Source organism: Eumetopias jubatus, unplaced genomic scaffold (assembly GCF_037043125.1).
Source record: "Eumetopias jubatus isolate StellerSeaLion01/CBP00866 unplaced genomic scaffold, mEumJub1_p1.0 scaffold_2, whole genome shotgun sequence".
Lineage (NCBI taxonomy): Eukaryota > Metazoa > Chordata > Mammalia > Carnivora > Otariidae > Eumetopias > Eumetopias jubatus.
Genome location: NW_028274808.1, coordinates 120,520,651 through 120,532,266, shown reverse-complemented (window position 1 = coordinate 120,532,266; position 11,616 = coordinate 120,520,651). Strand labels below are relative to the sequence as shown.

The 11,616-nt window shown below is 38.0% G+C and overlaps 1 pseudogene; it reads left to right on the top strand.

Annotated features, from left to right (window-relative positions):
- Window positions 1-7,852: 7,852 nt before the first annotated feature.
- LOC114201326 (tubulin alpha-1B chain-like) lies at window positions 7,853-9,388 on the top strand (annotated as a pseudogene).
- Window positions 9,389-11,616: the final 2,228 nt, after the last annotated feature.

Below are 11,616 nucleotides of genomic sequence, written 5' to 3'. Positions count from 1 at the left end.
GATAGGTTAGAAGAGAAAGTGCTGAGGGAATTATTGTGTATTTACAGAAAGACATGTATGTGTGTGTGCGCGTGCTTCTCTCTCTCTCTCTGTGTGTGTGTGTGTGTGTGTGTGTGATCAGAAGCACACTTGACCTAAAGTTTGAGTGGTGTTGCTGCTGCTTCACCCAGCCAGCATTTGTTTGGTATCTCTTGGAGTCATGGCTTAAAACACTGGCTCAACTCCAAGAGAGGAAAAGTACAGATGAAATTAAAGCATAAACTAAGAATACTTGGAGAATAGAACAAAATGAGCTACCAGGGAAATTGCTGGGGAAGCATCAGCACAGATTTTCAAGGACTCTGAGCTGATGTCAGAAGAGGGATGTATTGAGGGAACGTATAACCCTAAATAGTAAATATAACTGGAAAACTATTAAGTAAGGGGCATATAAGAAGAGTGAGTACAGGCAAGCAGGATGTGAGGATTAGGATGTTAAAATCATAAAGAATGGGCAACCACTTTTATTCAAAATGCAGACCTTATCTCTAGAAACTTACATAAACCCCATCATTGGCTGTACCAAACCTTTCCCACTTTATTCATAATCAAATTCCACCCCCATTTACATATATAAATAGATATTACCGGCTCTGCTTCTTCAAAATTAAACTTACCATATTCACTCTCATGTTTATGTGTCTTCAGCTGACAGCGCTGTTCAACCAGTCATACAAGGGAGCCATGCATCTGCGAATCATCTAGGTTGTATCTCCTGTGCTCATCTTTCATATCTTACACTACAGAATGCTGTCAGTTTTCCAATTCTTCTTCCTTTACAGTAATTGCCTTCATCCAGATACTAAGAAAATTTAAATGGAACTATTTTAATAACAAACACCTCCTCCCCCCATATACATATATACAACACTAGATTGAAGCCCCTTAATAGCATGGATATTTATCTCATTTTTGCTTCTTGGCACTTATTTCTAGTTGCTAAGTGTTTATTGAATGGATGTGTAATGGGACAAAAAGCAATTGAATTACGAATGTCCCTATTTTGGGGCGCCAGGGTGGCTCAGTCCGTTGAGCATCCGACTCTTGATTTCCGCTCAGGTCATGATCTCAGGGTTGCGAGATTGAGCCCCGCGTGGGGCTCCCTGCTCAGTGGGGAGCCTTCTTGAGATTCTCTCCCTCTGTGTCTCCCCCTCCTTGCATGCACTCTCTCTCTAAAACAAATAACTAAATCTTTAAAAAAAATGAATGTCCCTATCTTTCCTATTTTTAAAAAGAGTTTAGAGGCCCCGTCATTTCATTTATTTCTCTTTACTCAGCTTCTTTGGAGGTTTTTGCCTTTGCGAGGATAGTTCTTTGGGATTTTGTAATAGGGAATTAAGATAAGAAGGAGAGCTGGAAAGGAAGTCTTCAGGTAGGACTTGCAGAAGAATTACTCAGACAACCTTTAGAGAAGATTCGAGAAAAGTTAAGTGTATTTTATGAATAAAATGGATGGGACAGAAAAGAGTTTTCAGAATATGTTGCTGTGGTCAGGAAATCTCCCTCAGGTGTTGAGAAGTACAAGTAGAAGAAAAGAGATCTGAAAAATGTAATTCGTAATAACATTTTGGTTGCCTAATTGTGCATGTACCTTGACAAAAAGAGTCACAGATTCAATGCAGATACAGACAATTAAATACATAATACATAAATGAGTGAGTGAGTGAGCGAATGAACGGGTAAGAGCCTGACCAGCGTTGTCATCTGGGTGGAGGGTATTTCGTATCTGTATTGAATTACTGCAGGCTATCCCAGGTAATGGGTCATAACCAGAGAATTTTGTGGCATTTGACTTAGAAGGGGCGGTTTTGATTTTCAAATCTGCAAGATCAGGTGATAATTATTTCATAATAGTAAAGGTGCTTTAATAGAACTATATCCTGATGAGCCTATTAAAATAAACTTATATGTGAATGTGCGCCAAAGCATTGAATAAATTGATCTGTTTGATGAGATTGCTTAATATTTTCTAATTAAATTTTATTTACAAATATAATTATTTCAATTTTAATGTAGTTGGCGTGGAGCTTTGTGAGCATGTCTATATTTTGTTACAGATAATGTTCAGCTAATATGTGTAGTTATCTTTAACGCACCTCCTAGTTCTGAGAGTAGAACTTATTAATTTAGCAAAGAATGATTGCTCTAGCAGATGCCATCCAGTCACCTGGTAACTATTTAAATATATGCTGTAGATTGGGGACTTTAAAACCTAAGCTTGATTTTTCACATCATTACCAATTGACTTTTTTTTTCTTTTCATAAGCTTATTTCTGTTCTGTAAGCAGTTTTATTAGAAAATAGCCTCAAGGAAGCACTAATAGCATACAATCAAGAGAGTGATGACCCCATTAGAGTCACAGGTGGTTTCTCTTTATGAATTTACAACGTGGTGAGTGGTTGGTAAAATAGTCCTACTGCATCCTTAACTGTATTCTTAATAATAATCTCACTATGGATACCAAGCACAAATAAGCTGCTGAGCTTATGTGTAGGATATTAAATTTAAAAACCTGGTGGTAATCTGTCGCAAGAAGAAAACTCAAGTGGGAATGTAGCAGGACAACTGATGGATACTTTAAGATAGTTTTTATTGATAAAGATGATATAGGCGACACTTCATTTTGAAAAATTAATTGGATCGTTTGACAAACATTTGATCTCATCACTAAGGACTGGCTCTGAACTTCTGATATTTTAAAGTATTGCTCTATCTTCCTATTCCCCTTTTCAGTTTTGGGTCCTGGAGTTACTAAATCCCAGGACTGGGGTCCCTAAACTATTTGGACCTAGTTTGTAGCCATTAAACACAGCGGTTGTCTAGCATTTGAAATGTGGTGAATCTGAACTGAGATAGCTTGTAAGTGTAAAATGCACACGAAATTTCAAAGACTTCCTTTGAAACAAAAGAATGTATTTCTTTTGTAGTTTTTAAAAACTATATTTTGTGTATATATATATGTTAAAATAATTAATTTTTCTGTTTCCTTCTAGTTTTTGATGTGACTACCAGGAAAATTTAAATTACATACGTGGCTCACATATTTCTATTGAATAGCTTGGCTTAGACTTTAGAAAAATTGTCATAGGATTGTGCGTCTAGTGACATTACTTGCTTAGGTGTCAGTGAATATGTAAGCTTTAATAATTTTATTAGCCCAAAACATTCTAATCATGTGTCTCCAAATATGTACCTATTAAATTCTTTTTTAAAAAAATTTTCTCATGAAGCTAAGATGTTGAAAAAAATAGCTTGCTCTTAAGTTTTTGGTGACTGAATGACTTCTTGTTAACAGAATGACAATTTTTGGTAATTCCAGGCGAGGTTGGTAGGCCATCTAATTTTTCAAGTCTAGGGAAAGCAAAAATGTCAGCTTCCCTCATGGAAATGGCTTTGAACTAACGTCAGAAGACCTGGGTTAAAGCCAAAGTTTTCTTGTCCACTTACAAAGGGTCTGCATGTTCTCCAGTAATAAATTATCTTGCTGGGAGCCAACAATGTGTTTCCATATCTATAAGAAGGGGAAAATTAGCAATAGGGGTCCAACTTATCCACAAGGTTGTTGTGGAAAATGGAATCATAATTTCAGTAAAATCTTTTGTAAACTGTTATTACATATATAAGGTGTGATTTTGTTACCTTTTAATATATGGGCAGGAGAAGTATATGTATATTTGTTTTGTTTGGTAAAGCTCTTACAGAGCCTAAACTGAGATTAACATTTACTCTCTGCCCCAGCTTCCAGCTAGAGATAGTGACCTTAACTACTTCTGTTTTCAGCTCTTCTGGGGCTCATCGCTACAATTGTAAATAATAAACTTACATCCTTTTCTGTAAGTAGTGGCTAATTGATCCTGTGCTATTGAGTAAAAGAGAATTTAGCTCAGGAACACTACCTCCCAAGTTAAATAACCTGTATCACTCTTCAATGCTTTTATTGCTTTCCTTTTTAACCTTAAATAATATAATTAAACCTCTTCTTTTTTTCCATTAACTTCGACAGTGTCTCCTTCTCCTTGTGTGAAATACAGGCATTATTGTCCCTCCTGCATCTCTCACCTCTCCACCTTCCCTTATCCCGTAACTTCTTTCAACTCCGCCATTATTTTGGATCTTTTAAGTTCGGGTTCAACCTTAAATTCTGTCTACTGAATAATTCCAAAATTGAGAACCTATGAACATATCTTACATTATTATGATTAGATAAAGTGTATTCACAGCAGAATCCAGGAGTGAGGCTTGCTTTACCTCAAAGGTTCTTTGTGCCATTTTGTGGAGGCTTCCTCCTTGTGGACTTAAAAGTCATACTTGGAGAGAGCAAGCAGTATGCTCTTCTATTCCAACAGGCAGTTTATGTAGCAGGTGATCATTAAGTACAAGATCCACTTAAGTCAATGGAGCTTGCACTTTCATGGGAATTTTTGCCTACGTGACACTTCGCAATGTCTTCTAGAGAATAGTGGAAACCTGCCTCCCAATGTCCATAATAGGAAAGTACAGATTATAATTGGTTATTATTGTTGTCCGTCACCTTGAGATAAAAGAAGCAGGCAGATTACTTCTAAGGACAGATTCAGTGACCTGTAGACCTTGACCCTGAATTAATTAATTTTTAAAAATCTAACCTTCTTAAAACAGAGTAGAGGGAGTTATTAAAAATTGTGTGCCTTTGAAACAATTAAAGAGAGAGACGCAGGTGAGTGGAGTTTGAGAATCCAGTGGGGGTGATAGTTGATTATTAATTGAGTAGCAAATAAAGGGATTTTTTAAGAAATATTTAGACTAATGTTTGTATACTATGGGTGTGAATCTTTTATTGCTTTAGTAAAATACCTTATTCATTAATTGGGCTCAGCAGGGAGGGGACTCCTTCTTGATCTTTCGCCAAAACTACCCCCTAAAATAGACCAACACACTAAGAGTAGGAAATATAATTCTGTGTCATTAAATTGTTTCTCTTGAAGGTTGCTATTCTAAACATCCAAATCGCATATATTCTTTTGGGAATAATCTTGACTGTGTGCTTTCCCTTCCTGCACTAAGAAAAAAAGTCAAAAAGCAAAATTAAAAAAAAAAGAAGAAATCACTGGTTTCATCTTCCCTTAACTGTTTCTTCCCTATAACATACTATTTGGCTGAAATACTTTTAGAGTTTCCTCAATACCTATAGAAAAAGAGGCAAAACTTTTCCAGGGTACGGCTTCTGTTTATGCTCCAACCTTGTATAACTACTTACTTGTCTGTATTAGTTCTCTGTTACATTTAATTTTTGTTGTTGATGTTTTGAGGTTGTTGTTCATGTTCGGTTTATAGGGTAGGTATTGTGTTAAATGATTTGCACCCATTCTTTTACTAAATCCTCTCAAAACCTTAATATCTCCATTTTAGAATTGAGAGACTAACCCGTGGAAGCTAGACTTGTGCTCACGTCTAACTCAGAGCTCATCATTCATTCAGCCCCTGTGCGCCGCACCCACCATACGCCGCTTGGAGAACAAAGCAGTGTCACGTACCACTACATGTTATGCTCCTGTCCTCACTTCACCTGGCCCGCCCGTAGTAGCAGCAGGTCAGGAAGAGCCCTCCCCTTCAAGCTTCAAATCTTCTCTTGGCCAGACAATACATTCTTAGAGGGAATTATCACCTAGAATATCTTTTCATCACTCCTGTGCCTAAAATAATACTTTGGACTGGTAGGTGGTAAATGAAACAAAACAAAACACTTTATTGATGATAATAATAATAATAACTATCAGCATTTGGTATTAATAGCAGATTTCAATTTCTGTTCCCTTCCCACACACATTCCTTAAAGCTTCAACCTTTGAAATCTTCCCACACTTCTCTATCCAGACAGTTTGACTTCAGATCCATACTTCACACTCTGAACCTCCTCAGAGTGGGAAGCACAGCTATCAGAACTGTTCTTCTTTTGAAATAAAAATTCACACCAATTCTAGGGAGTGGGCCAGATCCCAATAACAAGATGGAGCTGAGACTGAGCACATTTTCTTGGATGCCAGAGTTTCATCTGATACTTTACTGAACCGTAAGTCTTAGGTAATAGAGGCGTTAATTAAAAACCGCCTCTTGTAGCACATGAATGACAAACAATCATACAGCCCTCGGCAAGTAAGTGGGCTTTACTGCAAAGTCAGAGAAAACCTCAGCTGGGCCTCCTCTAATCTATCAGATCATCTAAGCTCTTTGAGATAACTAAATGGCATTGCAACGGGAGCAGCAGGGTTGTGGCTGACAGTTTTTATTTTAAGTGCTTTCATTTGCTTTAGTTTTAGTTCCAAGCAAAATACTCTAAATCCTGCACAGTGCTTACACTTAAAATTTAAATGCAGCGTTATTATATGGCACTGCAACACTGGCAAAAGATAGCCCTTACTCTGCCAATATATTGCCAGCACACCAAAAAAGCTCCTCCCTTATCAGAGCGTATGTGCGTGCTCTCTCTCTCTCTTTCTTTCTCTGTCTCTCTCTGTCTCTCTCTCTCACTCACACACACACACACACACCTGATCCTAGAGGAGGTTAATAAAGACCTGACCCTAAATTTGTGTGTACAAGTAAGGTTTTGTACCTTAAAGCATTGCAAACATTATCTTGTTTAAGTGTGCTTGAATTGACATGGTCCAGACCTACATTTGGTCAACAAAATAAACGTGTTCCAGAAATCAAACAAATCCGTATTTAAAAAAAAAAAAATTCTCAAATTACTCATCCTTTTTGCCATTTTCCTCATTATCAAAACACAGCCCTAAAACAAGTGATAGTCAAAATATCTAATCATAGATGTGGCATGGGGCACTGACTTATAAGAACAGATGGCCTCACTTTTGCCAGACATTATCCTATCGGGAGCTGGATCCTAGAGAGATCTGAGGTCCCAGGGGAGGGACCAGAGCTGCTGTGGGGGCTCTTGGGGGGAGAGTAAGCTTAGGATAGCAGCTATTAATCAATGATACTGAAACATTTCAATATTTTAACAGCTTATCAGATAAATGTTAACATTGCTAAAAGCTCATTTATATTAATAGGTAATCCTAGACTCATGACGCTTAGAAATAGAGAAGGTTCTAATCTAGTGGTAGACTAGAAGGGTTTAGAAATTCTCACGGGTGTTGGAAAGGGATCTCGGTCTTGCCAATTAACTTTGAATATAAATATGAGTAGTTCTAACCCTGGTTGTCACTAGAAAAATCAAGGAGGGAAAAAGTTATTATATCTTGCATCCCCGTGCATCATAATCTCATTTAATTATCTCAGTAGCCCTGTAGGACTATATTATTTTACTAGGACTACCGTAATAGAGTACCACAGACTGAGTGGCTTCAGTGAGAGAAATTTACTTCTTCACAATTCTGGAGGGAAGAAATGCAAAATTAAGGTGTCAACAGGGCTGATTTCATTCTGATACTTCTTTCCTTGGCTTATAAAAGGCTGTCTTCTCCCTGTGTCTTCACACGGTTTTCCCTGTATGTGTGTTGTCCCCTAATTCCCTCTTCTTAAGGACACTGGTCTTATTGGACTAGGGTCCTTCTTAATGACATCATCACTGTGTCACTTTAAAGACCCTATCCCTAAACACAGGCACAATCTGAGGTTATTGGGTTAGGACTTCAACATATAAATTTGGGGAGCACAATTCAGTGCATAACAGAAATTTAATAATATAACCCCTCCTTGTAGAAAAATATTTATATAGTCAGTACATTACTTACCTCAACTCAGCTTGTCAGGGACAGTAACTGAGACCTGGTGTCTGCTCCTGTCGCCTGTACCTGCTAACCTGTAGCTATGATGCACAAGTGCTTCTCTCTCTATGTTGTTGGCCAGACTGGTGTCCATATCAACAATGCCTGCTGGAAGCTCCATTGCCTGGAACATGGCATCCCACCCGATGGCCACATGCCAAGTGAGAAGACCACTGGGGGAGGAGATGACTCCTTCAACACCTGCTTCAGTGAGATGGGTCCTGGCAGGCATGTGCCCAGGACAGTGTTTGTAGACCTGGACCCCACGGTCATGGATGAAGTTCGCACTGGAACCTACTGCCAGCTATTCCACCCTGAGCAGCTCGTCACAGGCCAGGAAGATGCTGCCAACAATTATGTCCAAGGGCATGACACCATTGGCAAGATTGATCACATCTTGGACTAAATTCAGAAACTGGCCAGCCAGTTCACAGGTGTTCAGGGCATCTTGGTTTTCCACAGCTTTGGAGGGTGAACTGGTTCTGGGTTCACCTCCCTGCTGATGGAACTCTCTATTGATTATGGCAAGAAGTCCAAGCTGGAGTTCTCCATTTACCCAAGGTCCCCCCTCCCCCCCAGGTCTCTACAGCTGTAGCTGAGCCCTGTGGCTCCTCCCCACCAGTCACATCACCCTGGAGCACTCTGATGGTCACTTCATGATAGACAAAAGCCCGTCTATGACATCTGTTGTAGAAACCTTGATACTGAGTGCCCCAACTACACTAATCTGCTACATTAGCCAGATTGTGTCTTCCATCAGTGCTTTCCTTAGATTTGCCGGAGCCCTGAATTTGATCTGACAGAATCCCAGACCCACCTGCCCTCCTAGCCCCACATCCACTTCCCTCTGGCCACCTATGCCCTGGTCATCTCTGCTGAGAAAGCCTACCATCAACAGTTCTCTGTAGCAGAGATCACAATATGTGCTTTGAGCCAGACAACCAGATGGTGAAATGTGGCCAGGGTAAATACATGGCTTGCTACCTGTTGTACCGTGGCTACGTGGGTCCTGAAGATGTTAATGCTGCCATTGCCACCATTAAGACCAAGCATCCCTTTATGGACTGGTACCCCACTGACTTCAAAGTTGGTATTAATTACCAGCCTCCCACTGTAGTACCTGGTGGAGACCTGACCAAACTACAATGAGCTGTGTGCATGCTGAGGAGTACCACAGCCATTGCTGAGTCTTGGGCTCACCTGGACCACAAATTTGACCTGATGTATGTATGCGAAGTGTGTTTTCACACGTACACCCACGTGTACGTGGGTGAGAGCATAGAGGAAGGAGTTTTCTTTTTTCTTTTTTAGAAGGGGGAGGAGCAGAGGGAGAAGGAGAGAAGGTTAAATAGGCTCCCCAATGAGCGTGGAGCCTGACGTGGGGCTTGATCTCATGACCCTAAGAACGTGACCTGAGCTGAAATCAAAAAGTTGGATGTTTAACCGACTGAGCCACCCAGATGCCCTGGAAGGTGAGTTTTCTGAGGCCTGTGAGGACAAAGCTGCCCTGCAGAAGGGTTGTGAGGAGGTTGGTGTGGATTCTGTTGAGGAATACGGTGAAGAAGAGAGAGAGGAACACTAATTAACATTCCTTTCAGCCCTGGATCATGTTAGACTTAAAACTTTAGCTTCAACAGTAGCTGACAGGCGTTAAAGCTTTCTGGTTAGATTGTCTTCACTTTTAACTGTGATCATGTTTTATTTTTCCATGTGTACTCATAGAATTTTTTCAACATGTCTCAAAGTAAAGGTTTAAGAAAGAAAAAAATATTAAAAAGTTTATAAAATCTTTTTAGAAGTCAATTTTATTAAGCCTTATTTTATACCTAAAATAATTCCTATTTTAAGTGTACAGCTTGAGTTTGGGCAAATAGGTACACCTTCTAACCCACGCCATGATCAAACTACAGAAATTTCTATCATCTCAAAAAAATTGCCTGTGCTTATTCCCTGGCACACCACTCCCCTTTATCCCTGGCTCAAGACAGACGCTGGTCTGATTTCCTTTCTAGTGTTTCACAGAAATGGAGTCATAAAGTATGAACACCACTATCCCTGGCTTCTTTTTTACCACATGATGCATAATGTTTTTGAGATTCATCCATTTTTTGGGTGTATCAGCAGTCTGTTCCATTTGACTGCTGCATGGTAATCCATTGTATGACTCTACCACAATTTGTTTATTGTCTATAGTTTTGGCTATTATGAAAAGAGCTAAAATGAACCTTTGGTTATAGGTCTTTGTATAGCCAGGACATGTGTTTTCATTTCTCTTGGGTAAATACATAAAAGTGGAATAGTGTGTCATATGAGAAGTATGCATTTAACTTTTGAAACTTTTTTTTTTCAAGAAGAATCTGCTACATTGTTTTCCAAATGGTGTATTATTTTACATTCCCACTAGCAGTATATGAGAGTTCTAGTTCTTCCATATTCCCTCCAATACCTGGTATTATTGGCCTTAATAATTTTAGCCTTTCCTGTGGCTACGTAGTGGTATCTCATTGGAATTTTAAATTTGCATTTTCTTGGTGACTAAATGATATTGAGTTTCTTTCCATGTGCTTATTGGAAAATCGTATATCTTCTTTTGTGAATTGTCTTTTTAAATATTTTTCCTGCTTTTAGTGGATTGACTTATTTTTAAGTTTTTTGAGTTCCTTACATATTCTAGATATAAGCCATTTATCAGACGTGTAATTCCAATATTTTCTTCTATTCTTTAGCTTGCATTTTCAGTTTATTAGTGCTTATTTCAAGAGCAGAATTTTTAGTTTTGATAAAGTTCAACTTATTTTGCTTTGAGTTTTGCCCTTTGGTGTCCTATTTAGGGAATCTTTACTGACTCTATAGAAAGCAAAAGTTATAGATGTGGATTTAATGTTTAAATTTATGAGACATTTTAAGTTGGTATGTGTGTAGTATGAGGTAAGTGTTGACCTTAGTTTTTTATGCACATGAGTAAACTATTGTTCCAGAACCATTCCTTTCTCCATTGAATTAATATGGCACCCTTGTCAAAAATCATTTGATATATATGCGTGTGTCTATAGGGAAATATCACATATTTACTTATTTCTGCAATATCTATTTTGTTCTTTTAATTAAATTCTATTCTTAGGTCAGTACAAACTGTTTTGATTACCGTGGCTTTACAGTAAGGCTTCCAATCCAGGAGTATAAGTAGCCCAAGTTTATTCTTAAAAAAAAAAAAAAGATTTAGCAATTCTAAGTTCATTTTATTTTCATATGAACTTTTGAATTACCATCAATTTCTATAAAAAATGAAAACTGGATTTCGAATGGAATTTTGATAAATTCGTCGATCAATTTAAATAGAGATGACATCTTAATATTGAATAGTTTAATCTATGATCTGGTGTTCTTTAATTTCTCTCAGAAGTTTAACAGTTTTAAATGTATAAGGAGTGCACATATTTTGTAAAATTTATCCCTAAGAACTTTATATTTGTTGTAAAGGGTATATTTTTTCAACTTTCTTTTTTTTTGTTACTAAATAAATCAGTTGATTCTGTTTATTAATCTTACATTCCATAAGCATCACAAATCCGTTTATTAATCCTAGGAGTTTTTTTGTGGGTTTCATAGGATTTATGCAGATTTTGTCATCTTTCTTTCCAGTCTATATATGTTTTTATTTCTAGCATTATTACATTGGCTAAGACCTAACCCCCACACCCCTCCTGCCCAGAACAATGTTGAATAGAAGTGATAAGAGAGAATATGTTTAGTTTCTAATGTTAGAGAAAAGCATTTATTTTCACCACTTGTATGAGTTAGCTGTAGGTT